General features: G+C 43.2%; 1 long non-coding RNA gene across 2 annotated transcripts; it reads right to left on the bottom strand.

Moving 5' to 3' along the window:
• Window positions 1-1,472: 1,472 nt before the first annotated feature.
• Window positions 1,473-21,844, bottom strand: LOC139679104 (uncharacterized). 2 transcript variants are annotated; one of them, XR_011699136.1, is made up of 10 exons: window positions 19,776-21,844; window positions 18,434-18,544; window positions 17,327-17,433; window positions 15,245-15,440; window positions 13,650-13,701; window positions 12,142-12,205; window positions 11,367-12,009; window positions 10,222-10,344; window positions 4,092-4,182; window positions 1,473-3,083 (listed from the first exon to the last, which is right to left on the bottom strand). It is a non-coding gene; the product is annotated as an uncharacterized lncRNA (long non-coding RNA). The 2 variants fall into 2 exon arrangements; XR_011699137.1 differs by lacking the exon at window positions 11,367-12,009.

Here is a 21,844-nt window from a genome sequence, read left to right as displayed (position 1 = left end):
TAACGACCATGAAGCATGGTGGAAGGCTAAATAAAAAAGGGTTTTTTTAAAAAAATTGGATGTTGGCTTAAAGTATTCATCAATCCAGGTGTTTATTCATCCCATAGAGTGTGGTGGATTTGGGAAGTTGAGCTGAAATGGAGGTTTCCTGATGAAATTTCATACAATTCCTGTTTGTGTGTAGACTGAAATAATGGAAAGATCTGGTTGGGGTTTGATTTTTTTCTCTGTGAAATAATGTAGGAATTGGAATAGAAAAGTGAAAATGAAGAGTAAAAGGTTCTTTTGACACTTCTTCTCCCTTTGGAAAAGGAAGTTATCTTCTCTACAACAACCTTTGCTTTATAACCATGCACAGCTGCTGTCATTTCCACCCTGGTCAGCAATAGGAAGCATATTTAAAATACTTAACAGGGAAAGAAAACTTTAATAAACTTTTTAACCTTTGAAGGCTACCATGAAAGTAGGTTATCCACAAACTGTCCTGTGCAAGGCAAGGAGTGGGACTTCAGTGATCCTTGTGGATCTAACTCAGGATAGTATCCTATTATATTCTATTATTATTCTATGATAAGCGTGGAAGAATTCTGAGATGATTCAAAAGAGCTGTAATGAGGCTCCTGATCCTTTGTCACCCCGAAGATAACAGTCCTTTCTGCACATCACAACACACCAGAAAAGAGTCACTCTGGTGTGGATTTGCCCTTTCCGGCTCTGTCATACTCCATTCTGAACTGTGAGTCAGGCACTTTTCTGTAATGTGCAATTCATGGAGCCAGGCACCAATTTGCCATCATTACCTGCCATTCCTTTGGTTCAAAGACCACTGACATTGCTGCCCATCACAGCTCATCCCTTACAAACAAAGAGCAAGCCCAAGGCTGGAGAAAATCAGCACAAAGGAAAGCGCAGCAGCAATAACCTGCAAACAACACCGAGCACAGCCAAACAGAGCCAAGCAGAGAGAGGGTCATTCCTAGTTTGTGTTTGCATTAAACCCAAGGGCTCTTCAGCCTTGAGTCCATGTGGCTTCACCAAATCATTTCCAAGCAGCCCCCTCCATCCACCACCACCACCATGTGCTGTATCCTGCTGGAATCCCACCTGTTGTCTCAGGTGTGATGGCATGAGGAGCTGCACGTTACTGCAAGTTCAGCCCACGGGGAGGTCTCAGAGGGAAAAAAGGGTTTTCCTGCTTAGATAGAACTCCTGGGCTGCTGGTGCCGTTGTTTTTGTGCATTGACAGGATGCAGATAAGAAGGGCATCGAATTTGAATGTTATGCTAATAAGAACATCTGTGTACTTAAATCAGCACTGAGCAGCTGGTACATTTAAAACAGCCCCCAGCATGTCTAAACACTCTGTAAATACAGAGTTAATATCTCCTGAGATCAATTTATCTTTAATAAGTTATAAAACCAGGATTTGATGCACACTGAAATAAAAATAGCCTATTCTTTATTTCCAGTTTTTCCCACCTCATCCCTCAGGTTTGTGAAGAACAGACTCAGCCTGAGCTGCTCAGATGGGTTCAGGGCTGACTTCATCCTCTGGACGTTGAGCAGCCACTGCAGAGGTTCATTGGGTCAGGTCAGACAGTGCTTGGAGGACAATGGTCCAGTAGAAGGTAGGGGCTTGGAACTGGGTGATCTTTAAGGACTCTTCCAACTCAAAACAATCTGTGATTTGATTCTATGCAGACACCTCTAGAATTTTCAAACCTTTGCCTTTATTCAGCTTGCCTGGCATTACTAAATATGTTACAAGGACTTGCATGTCCCCAAAAAGACTCCTGAGAGCATCTGAACTTTGTTTGAACACTTTAGAACTCCACCTACTAAGTCACAAAAATTAAAGCTAGTTACTATGATGAAATGAATCCTTTTTCCTCTGTTGTGAACAGGCATAAGGCATACATATCCTACACTCCACTTTTTAAGCCTGCTGGATCCACAGACAGAGCCTGTTTCATTAAATGTGTATTTTATGCATCCTGTAAGCTCAGGGGAACTGTGTAATTCCAGGTACCAGCCTGGGTATGCAGGTGGCATTTTGATCGATGTTATGTGCATCTGTAAAACCAAGATACTCCTCTGCATACTTGGAGGTGGTTGTTTTTTCCCTCCTGCTCCTCTCTTACTGGAATACTTTTATCTCACTCCAGTAATTGCCAGCAACACTCACAAACAGTAAAGTCCATGAGTAAACCTTATCAGCCACGTTACACTCCCCAGCTCTCCTCACAGCTTCCATAGGTATCATGTCTCGAAAGATGAGCACTCCTGTCACAGCCAAAGGTAGTCACAGATGTCCTCATCCCACAGGGTTTGGGGCATTGGAGACATGTCTGGAAAAGGGTGCACAGATAGGGGATTGTATTTGATTTATTACAATCCTTAGCTGTGACGTGGCTTGTCTTGGTTTGCTTCCACAGAGCACAGCCTGGTGCTGCAAGAATGAACCCTGGACTCTCGTGAGGACAGGGTTGGGCAAAAACGAAAATAAGGCAACAGATTTCTCCTGAAGATTTTGAAAGACAGGCTCTGGATTTGGCTGAGACTGAGGAGCATGGACTTTACATGTGGGCCAGGATAAGTGAGGCACAGGGAAAGGCACAGAGTACAAATTCATTCACTATTCTGATTTGTATGTCCTTGGATGATGTCAGGACAGCATCCACAGGAAGTATGTGAATGTGTTCTGCTTTGCTCAGGATTCTGCCTGGGATTTCATGAGCAGTTTTCAGGAGGATCCTCCACTCACTCAACTTTACTCCTGAAGTCAGAGCACAGACCTCACACTGCCCTTCTAACAGGAGAAGTGATGCCGACGGGCTCTCTGTCCCTCCTCGCAGTGCTATGAAGAGGATCTGTGCCTGGCTGTGTGGTTATGGAGCTCATATTGAAGGTTTAAAAGCTGTGTAAAGTCCTCCTTGCTCCTCCATCACTCAGCTGGTGGGCTGTTGGCTTGTGGGTGGGCTGGGGCAGGTGGGCTGGGTGGCAGATGGAGTCCCCACTGTGTGGGCAGCACAGGAACAGGGGTGCAACCTGCCCGAATTGAACAACCCCTTCGACAGCCTCCTCTGCAAGAGAAGAATAAGAAAGATCTTGATTCAAGTGTTTACGTGTTAGTACATTTTTTCTCATTAATACAGAGGGTAATTGGATGTGATGGGAAGGAGACACGTTTTGGTCTCGCATCACTGGGGCTGTGCTCTCACATGGCTCCGAGAGCCCTCACAGGTACAGCAGCACTGATATGGAAAGAGCAGAATTGTGTGAGTGAAGGGTGGGAAATCAGCCTTTTCCCAGCGAGCTGTGAGGGTGTAAACAAGCATGAGCACTGCACTTATTTTTTCCAAGCAACATGAATGATGAAATGAATGACATTTTCCTGGCCAGAAGCAAGCAAAATTTCTTGATGTATTGGGAATGCCATATACGAAAAAATTGTTGTATAGTAAAGTGCATTTAACATTTACTCTCTTCCCTACTCTATCACTGCTAAACTGTCAATAACTGCCCCACTTCACACACTATTTCTGCTGGGGATATGAAAGTTCCTGCAACATTAGGAGTAATTTTAACTTGGCAGCAGGTGGGAAGGCATCCAAACCCTCCAAATAGTAACCTTGCCCTTATCCCTTCTGTCCACGGGATATTTCTGGACTGCCTCGCAGCAATGTCTGGCTGAACTGGTTTCCACGCTTCTGGAGCAGGTCCAGGCTGGCCAAGGGCTCCTGGGGTGGGGACAGTGGCAGCTGTGAGCTGGGGGGGAAAAGGGTTAATCCAAAAATCCCACCCTGGGCTTCACAACAGTTTTGCTTGACTGAAAGTCTTGACCCAAATAATGATGAAAATCAACCAAAAAGTATTTCTAGTTCCTGTGAGGTCTAAGAATAATCTGAGTTTATACAAGCATACAACTTTCAGTAAACCAACAGAAAAAAAAAAAGAGGAGAGCTAATAACCTTCTGGTGAGATAACCATCATTTTGCCTGAGTTTAATGCAGTTTTTACAAATACTTTAAACTTAAGAACCCAATAACATGATGACCATGAGAAAAATTGTTTTGTGCTGAATTACCTACCATTTGGCTGTTTCTGGCCCTTCCCAGCACCCAGTCATGGCTCTGGACACCATTTTCAGACACCAGACCACAAACATCCAGATGTTTAAAGCTGGGACAAAGAATGCAGAGAGGAAACAAACTCATTACATATGTAAATAACAGGGAGGAACTAGCCCTTTTAAATTAATCTGCTCCAGGAAAACATTGTGCAGGCTGCAAGGCAAGATAATGTCCCTGTGCCTGAGCAGATAGTGCCGGGCAGCAGCGTGTCCTTTCTGAGAGGAACAACAGCCCAACACACAGTTATTGGAAAAACACTGGTAAAATTGTCTTGTTCTTAAAGAAAACAGTGCATTTCCAGCTTTTCCCAGTGGCATTTTAGATGTTTGTGATTTTTTTCTCTTCTTCTGAGGAATTTGTGTTTTGCCAACTGCTGCTCACTCTCCTTGCACAGCCACTGCAGCAGCACCTGCTTTTGCATTTGTATTCTTGGCACAAGGGAAGAAACGCTGCCTGTTGCCACTTGTCCTGCTGCCTTGTCTTGGGATACTGTGCTCATCACAAAAGCAAATTAAAATTTAAATACTGTAACTTAAATACAGATATTCTGGGGTAAATGCTGACTGAGGGGTAATGGTGTGAGCTGCATGCCTGGATCTCTTCCCCCTCAGCAGCACAGCATCACCTTCTCTGCCCCAGCACTCAGCAGCTCTCGGCTGGAAGCCCTGCCAGACACCACAGGCTCTCTCTATACCACATTCTCTCATAAAAACAGAAAATGGTTTTGTGGAGTGCAGTGGCAGGAACCAACTGATGCCAACAGAGATACAAGGAATGACCAGTCACCGAGCACTGACAGTTTATAGAATATCCCTACATAAACCCCTCCTTGGGTCACTATCCCTCGTAGCTCAACATCCCCAGCCCAGCCTCTGTCAAATGAGCTGATGAAATTGCACTTTCCAGATAATTTTCTCCTGGAGGACTGGAGCAAATCCATAACTTGGGACACAGCCCTGCCCTGCCAATACCCAGATCCTCTCCCACCCAGGAACCCTCACTGTTTTCCCTGATAAGATCACTGCACTTTTAAGGATCTCCAGATTTAACTCAATCATATTCCTGGGGGGTGGCGAGAGAGAAGAGAAATAAGAAATCAATCACTCTATGAGAGAGAGGCTTGTACCAGTGCCAGAACCAATACTTTCAAATTCTGGGAAGTGTGTATTTCAATATTCATTAGAAAGGTATGATTTTGTCAGATGTTTACAAGCCTGTTTTTATGGACCTTCCCCAGGCACAGAAGGCATTCAGGTACAAAGCATTCCAGAGGACTCCCATCCCAGTTCTGCAGTGACAACATCCTTCATGTCCTGGGGGGGCAAGCAGAGACCTTTTCTGCCCACAGGGCCATTCAGCCCATTGACCTTTTAAACTTCCTTTTGCCCTTTGTGAACTTTGGATTTTCCCCTCCCTCTTCTCAGCTGATGACACTTGAGCTGTTGAACTGTACTGGGTAACCTGAGAATAATTGAGGGCAACAGGTAACAGCTTATGAGAATCACAGAATCGTTGAGGTTGGAAAAACCCTCTCAGACCATGGAGTCTACCCTTCCCCCAGCACTGCCAAGACCACCAGTAACTCACATTCCCAAGTGACACATCCACCTTTTAAATCCCTTCAGGGGTGGTGACTCCACCACTGTTCTGGGGCAGCCTGTGCCAGTGCCTGACAGCCCTTTAGGGGAAGAAATTTTATTTTCGAAGAAATGTGTGTTCCCTGAGCAGCACAAATTCAGAAATATTTTCAACAACACATCAGATTAAACCATTTAATGGTGAATTTTACAGGTCAGCCTTCAGAAAGCAGACCTGAAGGTGCAACATTGCTTTTCTTCTTTTCACTCCTGTGCCAGCCACTTATTTCATTTACTTGCAATGGCACTGAATGTAACTTAACAGACTCTACTGTTTATTTAATATATTATCTTCAATATCCAACTCAATTTTTAATCATTAGAATTACTGAAACAGACAGTTCAGATTCACAAAAATGAATTTTTCCACCCAATCTTATTTGTATCTGAGAGGTTCTTTTCAGTCTTAATTAAAATCTATACACCTAAACTACCAGTCTTCCACTAAAAGCAACATCAATGTAAATAAAATCAGTAGAAACCCCTGCCTCTCCAGCACCTCATTGATTGTTTTACATAAGACAATTTAATTCACCCATCAGAATGGGAATGACCATGGAATACTCCCCTCTGAGTGCAGAGTGAAAGTGCAGTGGGACAGTGCCCACCATGGCCATGCATAGTGGAGCTTCCTTCTACTCCTGCCATCCATGCCCCAACCCAATCCCATGCCAGACACCTTCAGGCTTGTGCAACACTCCCATCTGCTGACTCCAGCCTTATCCCATGGGATGTGTGTGCATAAAGTGTCCCACAAGAGGATACCCCGTGTGTCTCATCTCAAGACCATGACAGCACATCCAGCCACCCATGTGCCCCAGGACGCAGCCTCAGCAGAGAGGAAGACTTGGATATAAAAGTACAACTTGATAACCTTTGCTTGAACTGAGCATACTCATCATAAACTCAATTTGAACAAAAATTCTATCTTCTAACATACCACAAAGAGGGAAGAAGGTCCCCAGAGAAAAGCCAGGGCAGCTGCTAGAGAATTAGGCAAAGCTTTGGGGAGCACTGGGGCAATGGCATTAGCTCCCATTTACCTCAGGTGCTCAGTACTCTCTATCCTGACCTTCAGAAAGAAGCAAAGTGATTTGATAAGCAGAAGTGCACAGCTTTGTTTACAGCTGACCACAATAAACTCTGCTGGTAGGTTTTGGGTCAGAGGGACAGCTGGAATAATTGCTTGGATCCTGAAGAGAGAGCTGAAACAGCTCTTACACATTTCATCCCCTCAACCTCTCCCACTTGGGTCTTATACAACAAAACTCTGTGGTCACGTGGGGAGGACAAGGAGCTATGGGTACAAGTTGCACTGGGAGAAATTGCATCTCAATTTAAGAATCATTTTTGCCAGGGCAATAACAGTCACCGGAACAACTTCCCCAGGGCCATGGAATGTTCAGGAGGTAACAGGACATGGTGCCAAAATTTCATCTGGCTTCCCTTCCCACAGAAGGTTAGACCAATTTTTTGAGGTCCCTTTCAGCCTGGGCTGCCCTATCTGATTCTAAAAGCAAATGCCTAACTTTGCATGTTTCAGGAAAACAAACCAAGAGACAGATGCAGAATCAATAGCTAAATAAGAAACAGGTCAGCTCATTACTTTTAATATTTTATTCATTGACAAAAGATATCGACTTCCATTGATGTTCTACAATGTGTTTAAAGAGCAGATGATGCTTTACAGAAATATTTGGAGTGCACTAAGAAAAAGAACAATTACCCCCATGACAGAAAATCTATTTTTGTATGCCATCATTTTTCATTAGGAGGAGCATTCACAGCAAAAAATGATGCATCAAGAGACAGAGTTACTTTGTGAGCTCCCAGTTTTTGTACTTAGGGAGCAGCTCTACAGAATTTAATTGCAAATATTAGATTTCTGCAGATTTATAGATTATGTTTATGGAATTTAATCAAATGTTACATTTGTACTACAGAATTCACAACTAGATAAAGATGATGTTTTTGTACTGGATGTTATGGACTTTGAAAAAATCTGGAAAATACTTTTCTGTTTCTTTGAATTTCATAAGTTTCATTCCACAATAAATTCTGTGGTACTGATCACAAAACACCCACACAAACAGCACTATTTAGGCAACATTATCCTGTTGCTTTAGTTTTGTAAGTGTTATGCCAGAGATCTCAGCTGCATATGCCGCTGGTTATTTCTACCTGTGAGCAGCTCTTTCCACCCATCTGGGAATCTGACAGAGCAGTTCCTTCAGGTAAAACTTCTTGAAAGCATTTAGAGTTTAAAAAGCAGTTTTAGAACTTGACCCACATTTTCAAATTAATTCAGTGATAAAGTTTAGAAAAACTCTACAATACTTAGAGTGCCTAAATTTTTATAATCACTGGGTATTAACTCTTCCCTTACATCTGTGACAAGGTGGAATTGTTTCACTCTGACAGAGGGCAGGGTTGGAGCAGATATTGGGGAGAAATTCTTCCCTGTGAGGGTGATGAGGTACAGGTTGCCGAGAGAAGCTGTGGCTGCCTTATCCCTGGGAGTCTTCAAGGCCAGGTTGGATGGGGCTCGGAGCAACCTGGTCTAGTGAAAGGTGTCACAAGGGGGTTGGAACAATGTGATTGTACAAGTTCCTTCCAACCCAAACCATTTGGGGATTCTGATGAAGGTAATTTTGACAATTTGGTCTCATACAGCTCTTTCAAGCTTAATTTCAGTAGAGTAACCCCTCAACACCTGAAGAATCTACGGCAATGGACATCACACTCTCAGTGGAAGCCCAAACCACACAGCCTGTGCATGGGTCTGGACCACTTCACCCCTTCCCCAAATGGGGTGGAAGGACATGCCCTCTAGTCTATGGTGGAGGGGCAGCATCAGAAGCTGCTGCCCACCCTCACAGGCCCCTGAATAATTGAACCCCAGCACAAGACACAACCCCTGTCATTCACTAGAGCACATTAAACAGCCAGATGTGCCTGAGATCAGGTTCCTCCAATTTATTCCATTATGGATTAGGTGGAGTCACTGAACAAAATCATTAAGACCGTTTTTTGTCATATCACCTGGAATAACTTAAAGATTTACTGGAGAACTGTTCCCCCTGCACAGCCACGGCTTGGTTCACATTCAGCATGTGCAGAGGTAGGTCACTGTGCTCATCCACTGAAATCAAAATTCAAGCTGAATTTCTGATTTCTCATGGGAGTCTTAAATCAGTCCTTTCCATTACAAATGCATTTTTAAGTGTCATCTTCTGAATAGGTGCTTTGTTTTAAAACTTGGAAAAGAAAAGGAGACTTAAATTCAAATGCTAACCCAAAATGAAATAAAACATTTTGTTCAATGTGTCTTACAATTTTCTTTCACTCATAACACTGAAATTTGAGTTTCAGTGCATATCACAATAGCTTCTGAGCTGCTGACTGAGAAGAAAAATTCCTGTTATGAGTTGAGTCACTGAAGACCCAATATTCGGAGTAATAAATTAATACACTGGGTGTCATTAGTGTAATTGTCTTAGCTGCTTGGGAAAGACCAGACTTTAAGAAAAACAGAATCATCAGAGTACTGGTCTTTCCTAAGTCAGATATTTCTAGGCCACATTTTTTTTCATTCCCAGAAAGATGAAGTGAAACCAATCTATAGCAGTAATTAAATCCTAATTCTTCCCTTTCTTTTCCAAAAGATATGTTCTACAAATGGAGCTTGACTTTGTTTTGTCATGTCCTAATAGATTCCAGAGGAAATTTAATAATTTTCTTCTATCCTGAGCAACTCAGTAGTGCAAAATAGATGTTAAACAAGGAAAGCACAATTTATTTATCTGCTCTTGAGCTCCCTTTGCTTCCATTTGCATGTAAGCTGTTTGGCTAAATTGTGGGATGGGGAGGATGTGAACACTGCTCTCGCCTTGTTCTGCTGATGTAATGACAATGGGAGGATTATTTCTTAATTTTCAGTGTGGTAAGTGGGTAATTATTGTCCAATTAGGCTTGCTATTAACCTCGCTGTATCTCATTTTGCCATCCATAAAACAAGAATAACAGCACTTACCACTCTCACTGGGATTCTGCGGAGATTTATTAGTTAATGTACATACAGCACAATGAAAATTAAAAGCTCTGCACATTGGTGAGGGCAGGATTATTAATAATGAATCGTCATTAATATCGTTAGTGTGGTTACAGCTTTGGGAACTTAGGGTGGGAGTTGATGCCTGTCAATGGGCTGCAGCCCTAAGGGGTCTCTTGTGAACCTCAGAGCTTGAACAGTTGGATGGGGAATCTAGAAAATGTGGTCTGGCGGACTGTCAAAATCAGTTTTAATTGTTGCAGATATGAATATACTCTTTCCAAAAGTATTAAAAAAGTCATTAGGAAAACAAAATCTCCTGAAAAAAGAATTATATTATTTGGAAAAAAATATCTTCTTCAACTCTTCCTCCCTAAACCCATCTTACCTGAGCACATACCTTGTTTTATGCCTTGTCCATGATGTGCTGGTTCTTTAGAAGAGAGCTCTGAGGGGACTAAGGGGACACCTGAGGAGGTCACCCATGGCACTGGTCATAGCGGGACTGGAGCTGGCCAGTTACCTGCAGAAATGTGGGAAAAGGGAGAGGGGACGGGCTCATCCCTGAGGTACCAGCACCATTGTTTGTGACAATCTGGGGACAGAGTCAGTGGCTGTGCTGCAAGAGGCTCTGTTACCACCCAGCCCTGGCTCCTGCTGCCCTGGGACATCTCCTTCCCACTCACATGGAAGTGAACTGGGACCTGGTTTACCACAGAAATTTCTTCAAATCTGGGAAGCACCCACATCAGAATGATGCTCCTTGGGGTACTCTGTAGACAAAGCTCATGACAGTGCCTGTTGTTGCAGGATCCTTCAGTTCAGCACACTGCTCCAAGTAGAATTAGAAGCAGAGCTGTTTGAGCAGGGACTGGTTAAAGTAAAGTCAATAACTACTGTGAATCCAGTGCTAGTTCCCCATCTCAGACACAGGGGAAGGGGGGGAAAAAAGAAGCAGAAACCTTACATGGTGAGTAAGAAAATATCTTCTAAATTTTTATCCAGGTAGCTGTTTGAGGCAGATAGGGAAGACCTCAACATCCCGCAGAAGATACGTGGCAATGCCAGCAGCTGCCTGAGCACCACCTGGGCCTCCCTACTCAGTCCTGGGTCCCCCCCAGTGCTGGGTAAAGTCCCAGTTTCACAGCAGTTTTGGGGGTCCCAGAGTGCTGATCAGGTACCCTCAGGGCAGGGCGAGCAGCAAGTGATCAACCTGTTGTTACTCTCTATGCTGTAATAAATTGAAATTAAAAACAAAACTATAGAAAAATTGTAATACTTGGTAAAAGCCTGCAGTCACTAACACAGCCTCCAAACAGCACTCATGCCCAGGAAGCTGATGCCTTAAGTTTGTAACCTTGTGCTGCAGATAGCCCCATTGACCCTCCCATTTACAGAGGCCTGAGTCACGGCAGTTTGTGCAGTGCAAAAATCAGCTATTTTCTGTGTCACTGGTGGAAATTCAGAGCTACACTCTTGGCCTCCTGCAGTAACAGCTCAAATGAGGAACACAGGTGGGGCTCCATGTCTGTACTCAGGACACACCTGCCAGCCTGGAGCTGCAATCAGTGGTGTCTTGGTTGGTGACTGGGACACACAGAGTTCTGCATCCAGTTGTGCCGCTGATGTGTCAGGGATGGACCTGCCACCCTGCAGAGCACAGTGATGGTCCCCACAGCTTGTCAGGATTTCTGCTGGGTAGCACAAGGCTCTGTCTGAGAGACTATGGCTTTATATCAGTCAGGGATAATTTAATTAAAGACTGTAGCAATTGATGCATGGGAAGACACCAGTAAGGAGTGTATTTTACCCATCAAGGAAAAAATGCATTTTCAGAAATGTTCTTTCTCCAGCTCACTTCTCATTTAAGAATTTGGATGGTTTCCAGTAGTCACTGTTGCTCCTTCTCCCATCTGTCCCACAGAGAAATACAAAAACATCGTGCTGCTCGTGTACGTCTGTGTGCACACACAGAGACATCCACGTGGAAACCCAGAGTGATGTCAAACCTTCAGTCACACCATCTGACACATCTCAGTCTGTCCCTTGGTGGCAGGGCAGAGTTGGGCAGACATCAAGCCAAATCCGATGTTGGTTATTGAGGTAGACCAGCAGGAACAGGGACACCTCACCCCTTATATCCAGATGTGCTGCTTTACTGATGAGATTTCTGGTCTGTGTCCCAGAACTGTGGACATTAATTAAAAGATTGGTGGCTTATTGTTTCCCATGGATTGTGAAAAGATGGAATTTCAACTAGCCACCAAAGCACACAAATGGCATTTTCTCTTTGAACAAAACCATAATGAATTAACATTACCTGGGTATACTTCAGCCTTGCCTGGCCCAAAGAGAAGAATGCATATGACTTGGGACCATAGTCTCTAAAGAAAAAAAGTGGTGACTCAGTAACTCTCCTTTCATGATTATCCTACCAACAACTTGCTTCTAACAAAGATCTATGGATGCTGAGCTGAAGCCAACTGCTTCTCCAGCACAGGAGACTAATATGGTGACACATGTAGGTGTAGCAATAATGTGTTAATGAGTTATTGATTTTTAAATTAAATTTCACTGGTATCATATTTTCAATCTCAATGAATGCACGATTAAAGCAATTAATAATGCAACGATAAGGAGAACTGACAGAAATTGCAGTGAATTGGCAGTGCAGGGTCCTCCCATAACACCCCATGGGCATTGCAGGAGCCTTGGTTGGGGCTGTCTCTGAGGGAAGGCTGGAAGGGACCCATAAGGCAGAGCTGTTGGCAAGGGGAGCTGGGCTGTGTGGTGCCTGATACATGGAAAGAAAAGAAGAAAAAGAGGATAGGAGAGAAAAGAGAAGAGGGGGAAAAGGAGGAGGGAAAATAAAGGAGGAGAGGGAAAAAAAAAAGGAGGAGCATCAACTCAACACCAAGTGTCCTATTGAAAGGCCAGACCACTTCATTAAAGCTCCAGAGCTCAGCCATAGTGGCACATAATAGGGAAAATCAACCTTCTCCTGGTGGGATCAAAGACCTGTTGCTTGAGGGGTTTTTTTGGCTTTTTCTGTTCTGCTCTGCTGTCAAAGCCTGGCCCAGCACCCTTGGAAGCCATAATGGTGTGAGGACACTGCACTGCTGTCTCCCCCATGCTTTCTTTCTTCCCTTCCCACTCAGAACAAGCAATCATCATTCCCACAGCACTGAAGTGAAGGAATTTGATTTTTCTCCTGCTGATCATTCATATTTGAAGAGCATCCTCCTGAACCAGCACGCAGTTAGCCCTTCTCCCTCCTACACACGCCACAAACAGCCTCCACTGGTGTGATTGGAAAATGGCATATTAATTTACAAGAGTTCTAACATGGCAAATAATTGCTTAGGACAGAAAATACAGACCAGCATCTCAGCTGAAAACCTGGTATTTTTAAGCACACCATTAAAACCCACTAACTGAAACTCAATTGTTACACATAGTCTGAATAATAATAAATGAGAAAAAGATACATAACTGAGATCAGAATTACAGACAAGTTTCTGAAACTGAGGAGATATTCTTGACTGAAATACAATGTTCAGGTAGAGTTTGGGGTTTTTTAAAGATAGTTTTTGATTGGGCATTTTTTAAAGAGCATGTAATTTTTTTCTGAAGAAGAAACTCTATTGAAGTTCTTATCCTTAGGTTGGAAATAGGGCTACAGATCTGGTTTTTGATTCTCATCAAATTCTAACCCTTCCACAGCTTCCACATGTTTTAATTTTAACTAAAACTTCACCAGCTACTTTTAACCTGACATGATTGTTGTAGTCATATATGTTTAGGGCAAACACAGAGCATCAGACTTACACAATTAGAACTTTCTGTGGCTTTTTCCAAGCCTCCTTCTGAACTTTTTTCCCTGGAAGTGGAATAAAATAAGAAATTCAGAATTATTCTGCTGTATAACAAGGACAGAAACATCCCAGTGAAATCATTCCTGAAAATGTTCAAGACCAAATCTGGCACTCAGTGCTCTGGTTTGGTTGACCAGATGGTGATTGCTCACAGGTTGGACTCAATGATCTTGGAGGTCTTTTCCAACCTAAATGATTCTGTGAATATGAGCTGTGGACAGCAGGACAATTCCCAGATTACCCCATTCTTCTTGATGGAGACATCTCACACTTTCCTGCTATGTGATGATGTCTGACCCACTGCAGCACCACATAATTGCACTGATGTGCACTCATGGCTGGTGGCTTACCAGGGACAAGTTATGGGCAAACTGGAGACTTGAGTGGGGAAAAATCTAAAAATGATTCTTTGGGTTCATATAAAACTCAGCTTAAAAGCTCTTTTATTTAAACAAGTTGCTGCTAAGAACATTATGTCCTTCTCGGGGAAAAACAAAATGTTGTCTCATTTTAAAACAAGTGCTTCCTTTAGGGCTAATTAAGCTGACAAATCACACTTGCAAAGATTGAGCAGTTTAACTGATGACAACGCAGTGATGCTGGGACCCTGGAGAGAAGCAATCGCTGCTGTGCACAGCTGGGAAAATTACTGTGTCCCCTCTGTATCACGACATTGAATGAGGGAAAAATAATACCTCATTAATCTTCCTAATGAACCTCTTCTAAACAAGATAATTCACAATTTTATGGTACACATGGGGTTGCTGTGGAGATCTACTAAGCTGCCTCACAAACTGAATCAGAGGATACAAACCCCAATACCAGTGGACAGCAGGACACTCATCACCAATCCAGAATCCTTTTCTCCTTTCACTTCCAGTCACAGAGTCACAGGGTGGTTTTCCACATAGGAAGGAGATGGTGCCTGACATGCTCCCCAGGCAGGAGAGACAGACTGTGCTCCAGTCTGACATTAATTACTCGAGATGCAGCACTGTTAATCTCACACCATCACAGTAATCTTCTTATGTTCACAATTAAAGATTGAGGTCTCAACCTTTAGTTATTTGTATGTTTAATACTTGCTCAATAGAGCTTATAACTATCTTTGAAGATTTGGATTTGAATGTATTTCAGCCTCTAACAGGAAGGTGCCTCCACACAGCATGAATGTACACATGCTGTACACTTCTACAGGCTTTCAGTGACATCCCAAACCTACAGTGTTTCAGAGTCCATCTGGCACTTCTCCTGTCTTTTATTATGGACTTTAAGAATTCAGGTAAAAATCTCAATACTGAACAGTATAGGAAATGACCAAGCATTTATGGGGTTTTTGTATTTTAAAATAAATAATATTATTCATGCAAACATCCTTAAGAAAAATAAGCCATCGGGGAATATCTGCATAGGTATTTCCTTCCTAGAGGAATGATGAATCATCATTGTACAGACTCTGAAGGGTGCAAATAGAACTGGTTTTGTCAGGTCTGTTAGTTCTTGTAAGAGTGACCATAAGTGCCATAGCCAGGAAAATACATACTAAACCTTCATGCCTTGGTGCTGGCTGGGAAACATTCAGTGGCTGCAGCCTTATTCCTATTCCACAGGCTCCAACACAGAGCAGTCACAGATGGTCTCAGAGCACTTGATGAGCCTCTCATCGATTTCTTCTGTTCCATGTGCCCTTAAATCATGTACAGTCACATTTGCATCTCAGGCTTTTTACAGTCTAGGGAGTCTCCTGGGAATAAATAAGGATAAAGCAGCATCAAGTTATGTTTCTGTTTTCTTTTTTCATAATGGAAATAAAGCTATTATCAGATCACACAAAACTAAGTAAATGATACTATTGTAAATATCCACCAATTTCTGTAATGTTTCAATGCTCTGCTGCCATAATTTCATACATTCCTCTCTTTTTTACTTAAAGCTGTTTCTTTCAGACAACAGCTCAGAGCCTCCGGTCATTAGTGCCTTCTGGAGATGTCAGAAGACCCAGCAAGGAACTGAAAAAACACACCTTTGATTTCCCTGTGATCCAGTGACTTTATCTCTAAATCCAAATAGGAGGGAGCTTTGCTGAACTCCTGGTACCAGCTGCTCATCTGCCTGAGCCAAAGCACTGACCATTTCTGTAATTGAGTGTAGCCTGTGAATGATTCCATTTGGTGCACTTCCAGTTTATTCCCAGTTTATGTCTGTGCTCAGCAGAACTATCAGAGCCCTGGGAGGACTCCATCTGGCCACCATGGACTCTGTTTTAAGAAGCTCACCATGGTGTTGAAGTACCCACAACCACACTCTCTACCTGCCTTGTACCAGCCTCATGTGGGTTCAGCCATGCCCAGGAGAGCCAGGGACTATCAAGTCCATCCCATAAGGTCTTGGTCAATATGCAGAGAATTCTGCCTTTAGCAGAGGTCACAGAAATATATGACAACCATTTCACAGTGGGCTAAACCAGGCTGACACAGTACCAGAGCTACTTGGACATCATATAGTGCATCTTATGGAAACTGTTACAGAGCAGACAAAGGCCAAAGGCCTTTGTTCCACAGAGGAATCTCATAACCATGAACTACCTTCCACAGTCTTATCTAAGGTTAAGACAATGAACTCAGTGACCATTTTCTTTGCCCATCAACACAATGTTGAAAGCCCTGGCTCAGAAAAACATTGAGGAATGTGTTGAACAAGAAGCAGGCTCCAACTTCAAAGCCTTTCACCTCTTTAAAATTGCTTTCCACATGAGAAGTGTCTATTCAGATAAAGCTTTTACTCCTTTCTCTGCCCCTATGTTCCTCGTCTCAGAGCCCCACAGAGCTGAGGGTGGTCGGAAGCTCAGCTTTGGGGCTGCAATCACTGTCCACCCCTGAGTGGCCCCACCAGCCCTGATGGCCAGCCTGGCTCTGACACTAACGAATTCAGCGTGTCTTTGTTTGTTCCAACACTGCCACCCCCTTCTAGCCCTTCCCTAACACAATCTTGTTATCTTCAGGCCTTGCATGACTTTTTAATTATCATTATTATTCATATAGCACGATGCACACAGACAAATTTAATCATGTTGTTTACATGAGCAAACCTGATCGACTAATGGAGAAATTACAGATTTTGTTCCCACTATTGGCATAAACGCAATTTCTTTTCTCACTCTCATTAACACAGTTAATGTTTATAAAAGTCTGATGATGCTGGAGATGAAAGTGTTTTCTCCAAAGAACAGGTAAACCATAAACAATAACAAAAGTTCCTCCCACCCCAATTCTGCAATAAATGTGTTTCAATCCCATATGGAATGAGTGAATAAAGTGGCCAAAGAATCAAGCACAGATTAATCATATTTGATGAAGAGCTATTGGAAAACCGAGAGAAAAATCCTGCAGAAAGACACACACACACACACAAAGAAAATGCTAAAAAACACAAACCTTCAGACAAAATATGGAACCCAATTATTCTGCAATAGAGAGGAGGTAGTGGCCAGAACAAGTAAACATCAGTGTATGAAATGGAAGAGCACAAAAACCAGCAAGTGAAAGGACAAGCAAGAAAAAAATCTGCAGTTTAAACAAAATATAAATCTACAATGGGCAAGGAAAGGAAGGGAAAAAGAACAAAACATACAAGTACCACTTGCTGACTTCCAGAGTGATCAGAAAGGTCTCTCGCTGCTTGAACAGATGGGGCTGAAATTGTTCTCTGTCAGCAGAACCATCACGGGCTGTGTTTGCCTGGAGGAGACGAACCCTGGGTGAGATGTACAGGGAAGAAGTGCCACACAGGTACTTCATTTGAGTACAGCCCTGAGCAGGCGGGTGCAGCCGACTCCCTCGTGCAGATACACTTCATCTCTCCTGCCCCTTTCCTGGCCAGCCCTTGTACAATTTGCAGCTCCTTCCGCCCTTGCACAGCTTCATGAACAGCAGAGCCAAGAGTGAATAGAACAAAGAGCCTTCCTCCTTATTCTAGTTCATTTTGTGAGAACATTTTATGATTTTCTGTTTTAAAAGTCTGTTCAATCACCAGGAATGGAGGGGTAGATTTTTACTGTGTGTGGGTCAGTGCTGACTTCCAGAGCAGTCCTGTCTCTATCAGTCAGCGATGGTCACTGCTTAGAGATGGCTGCCAGAGGCAGTTGTGGTGGGGAAGAACAGGTCCATCCCTCAGGGTTTGCCTCCGTGTGCTGTCAACATGGACTTGAAGACACCCTTGATAAACACTTCTGTTTCTCTGTACCTACATTTTCCTTGGAAACCTTTCAACTTAAGGCATTGAGTCAAGTCCCAGCTGAAACATCAGGAGAAGGTTTTGCCTGGCTTCTAAATCCCAGCACAGAAACACAACTTTCCCAAAATTGCCCATGCAGAAAACCTTATTAGTGCACAGATTTCCAAAAGTACAAGGAACCTGCCTAGATTCATCCCTTTATTATCTGTACAGCAATGGAATAATTAGGCAGATCTGCTGGCTCCCTAGAAAGAGGAGAAATATGTGGCTGCTCTGACACAAATAAAGATGAGGAAAGAACTGCTGCAGCTGGAGAGCAATTACCCATCAGCAGCACAAATTCCTGCTCAGGTACTTCTCTAATCTGGTGTCATTAGTGCAGATACCATGACACAAAGGTACTGAAAACCTTAAAAGGAGACACATCAGCTGAACGGATGCTTTCCCACAGGCACACTGTTCCGATGCCATCCCTGAAGGCAGGTTTTGTGCCTGAACACTTACCTGGTTTTGCCAACTGAATGAGTCAATTCGCAGACATCTGAAGCCATTTGCTCACTGTGGTTAAACCAGTCTCATTTCTGCTGTCTCTCTCCACTCAGTTCCACCACATTCCTGCAAAGACATCTGAAGAGTATTTACATATGCCATTTATGAGACATTTTCCATATGATAACCCATTTGCTGCTCTGCCTCGGCAATGGACTGGCACAGGCAGAGTTTGGTTTGAAGTATTAAGGAAGACGCACTGCAAATGCAGTAAATGGAAACCCCTCCAGTGAGATCCCATTGTAAGAACACACATGGAATTAGGATGCTGATGACATATTTAAAATAAGCTTAATTTTGTGGAATTTGCACATAGTCCCCTAAAATATAGTTTGGGAAGACAAAGCTAAATTCATAGTGTCCCTTTCAGAAAAAAGCTGGCTGGCAGGCAGGATGGATTAATGATTTCTTTCCCTGCAGATTCTTCAGCTCTTTCTGATAAGAATGCAATGAAAGCATGCAACAGGATTTCAAGCGAACCGGAATACTTCTTTGGTGACTGACAGACCTAACTCCAAGTATTTCCTTTTTAACCAGCAGAAAAAATGTGGGTTTTGTTTGTTTTATAAAAACAAGCACCTCTATGACACAGGTAACCTTGCAGGTGTGAGGGGTCAGAGCCTGGCCTGGAGGAGCATTCAGGAGGACTTCTTCTCCCAAGGTTAAGTTGGGTAATGTTAGAAGCAGCAGGTGATGCAGAATAGCTTTGTTATCTATTGGATTATCATGCTCAGATACCTGGGACATGTAGAAGTTTCCCTGAGTGGATTTAATGGGACCATATGTTCCAGTTTTGCAAGGACATACGTACTTTGTTTGCTCACTGGGCACAGATTGTCCTTGCTGCTCCATGTCACCTCCAGAGACCATGCCCAGGGGGCCTCACAGATTCCTGGCATGATGTCTCTCTGTACAGGAGGAGAATGCCACCTTTATGAGGCGACAGTGGAGAAGAAATCTCCCTCCATAACTATCTGTCAGGGTTTTCATTAGCTGTGTGTTCACTTTGTCAGTGTCTGTGCCAGTACTCAGTTACTAACAAAGGCTTTAAAAACCAGTGTGTCACTTCAGGAATAATGAAATTTCATGAGGAGAAACAATATTGGCTTTAAAGGTCTAAAACCTCCAAGACACAGTTTTCAGACCAGCTGTGGCTCATCTGCTTTGTGAAAATCTGGATTATGATTTCCAACCACAGTCTTTGACAACCCTGATTAAGTTGATTGGATTTTGTTACATTGCTGGTATTACATTTTATATAAAATCCAGAGAGACATAAGGAGAAGGGTTTGCCTACCTGGAGCCACATGGAGCGTAAGTCTTCTGCCTAAGAGCTTTTAATCCAAGCCTATGTAAATTTTAGACCGGATGATCTATGACATAATGAGGTCTGTCAAACCCAAGTCATCACGTCATAGCTGAAATATGAACGGACATCCACATTATCCAGTAAGCAGCAGATAGATATTGCTGTTAGAGGAGAGAAGGAAGTAGTGACAAAACCGTCCCATTCCAGGGTGAGCTGGGGTCACATTTCATTGTAATGAGAGTGAGAATCATTTGGCACCTTAATCACAGCAGGATCTCTCACCCTGGCACAGGGGAAGGAGGGCAGGTAATTCCTCCGGGGATCTACTGCTGTTCTGTACTTCAATGTTTCATGCCTAGTGCTAATGACAAATTACATTCATTCATCCATTCATTCCTTCCTGCGTTCATTCCCCTCCCTCCACTGGAAGCCATCCTGGCTATTCTGCCTGCACTGCTAACCTGAGCACAGAATCGATACAGTGTTTCCCAGTCTTCTGCATCCCGTCTCTCTCCTCCCAATTATTCCACAGCACTGGCTCTGCATATTTGCCTCCCCCAGAGACCTTATCTGGCAGAAATACATAAAAAGAAGTTCCTTTACAAAAAACGCAGCAACTCTGACAACATTTGGAAGAAATTATGCCATGATACTGATTTCTCTTTTCCTTTATTTTGTTTCCTTATGGGTCTCTGCTAGTTTTCCTCCTCCTCCATTTTTTTCTGCTGTTGTTATTTGCACCTTTTTTTTCCTGTGAAAATGGAAATAAAAACAGAAAGAAATTATTTTTTCTTCAGTTTCAGACTTTGTGGACTTAGACGTGTGCGTGAATTTGATCATGTCAGTTGAGGAAGAGTTTATAGGTGTGGAATAAGTGTCAGCTCTGACCCTTAAGCCTGCAAAGCTGACTGACCCCCTTCTCAGGTGGCTCTGGGACCAGTCTGGTTCTGACGGTAAATAAAACACAAATCTGGGCTTCCTGGAGGCTCAGACTAACACTGTCCCTTTACCCCACTATGGTGAGTTCTATTGGAGATGAACCTGTGTAAGAGACAGACACATAAAATATGACTCTATCATAAATTATGCAGGAACCATAAAGTCCACAAATACTTAGCACTCTCCAGAACTGATCTGACAAGATTAAACTCCTTATGCTATTCCCCAGTTAACAGTCTACTTAATATTTGACTAAGCATTATTAAAATCAAAGACAACCAGAAAATAGCACCTAATTCACTCCAGGAAGTAAGAGAGCACGCTCGGGTCGACTCACGCTTATTTCAAAGCTCCTGTCCCCAACTTCATCAAAGGGATATTTAATCTCTTACCCATCATTTATTCATGCTGAGAGCACGTGCAGGAAACTGGAGCAGAGGGAAGGAGCCAGTGGCACACTCAGTACTCATGAGGAGATGGATGACTTTCAAATCCTATTACCAAGCGTGGGGCTCAAGCTAGTCAAAGTAGTCAGTTTTCTCTCAGGGTCTCCAAAATGCATCTTTAAACCAGTAAATAAGTGACAGGCACCCTCAGCTTACTGTCTGAACATATATAATTAGCAAAACTTCTTACACAGAGTGGGATAGCTCCACAGAGCCAGCTCAACCTTCCCTGTGCCACTCAAGTCCCATGTGGGACTGAAGGAAAACGCTGTGGAAGAGCCCTTTGTGCTGCAGGGTGTGAGGATGAAATCCAGTCAGACCCACTGGTGGGCCCCCCACAGCACTAGGGTGGTTTTGCTCTGACTGTTCTTCCTCAAGGGGCACAAGGATGGGGCTGTGTAACCCCCCCAAAATCCAGGGCACTGCAGGCAGTCCTCCATACTCAGTACTGGCTGTCCAGGGAGATGGAGTTCACTCTCAAAGGTAACAAACTCCACTTCCTAATAGTTAAAACTCTCCAAAATTGTAATCTTTTTGTCCAGCTTCAGCTGCTGCTGCCACAGTACTCATTGTCCAACTCCTGTTCTCTTTGCCTTCAGCCTCCATAGACTTGGACTATAAACAAACCAATAACCCATCTCTCAGCCTCTGATTTAAACTATTTTTAATACA

The sequence above is a fragment of the Pithys albifrons genome, chromosome 15 (assembly GCF_047495875.1).
Source record: "Pithys albifrons albifrons isolate INPA30051 chromosome 15, PitAlb_v1, whole genome shotgun sequence".
Lineage (NCBI taxonomy): Eukaryota > Metazoa > Chordata > Aves > Passeriformes > Thamnophilidae > Pithys > Pithys albifrons.
This window is presented reverse-complemented; position numbering and strand designations above follow the sequence as displayed.